The sequence below is a fragment of the Seriola lalandi genome, unplaced genomic scaffold (assembly GCF_002814215.2).
Source record: "Seriola lalandi dorsalis isolate HSWRI2012SDOR001 ecotype SW California unplaced genomic scaffold, Sedor1 jcf7180002054325, whole genome shotgun sequence".
In the NCBI taxonomy this organism is placed as follows: Eukaryota; Metazoa; Chordata; class Actinopteri; order Carangiformes; family Carangidae; genus Seriola; species Seriola lalandi.
Window position 1 is genome coordinate 135,468 of NW_019524878.1, and position 465 is coordinate 135,932.

A 465-nucleotide genomic window follows, 5' to 3' on the forward strand; every position below is an offset into this window, starting at 1 on the left:
GGTTTGGATGGTGGGTCCAGGTGGGCGGGGCTTGGTGACTGCTTTGTTGTGACATCACAAAGTTCCAGAAGTCCTGACGGCTGGTTTTAAGGCTCAGTTTCTGAAAACAGGCTGTGTGCATTTCTCTGTGGACTGAGGCTTTGATACTTTCACAGTATTAATATAGAAGCTAGACCTGATCTATAATCAATAAACACATGGACAGAGACCTTTATACTATATGGGACCTTTAATGAACAAAAGAACGAAAGAATGAATGGATTACTGTTTATAATGACAATCTGACAACGACAACCAGGAAACATTGTTTTTGAAGTGAACAGAGGCTCCTTTCATACACATGACTGGGGCTTTTTTTTAAAAAAAGACAAACTATAATCTTTTAATCCTTCTTTAAACGGCCTGAGCAGCACTTTTGGGACCTCCAGCGACATCATCAGGTGCTATCATGAATCTGGCTATCAG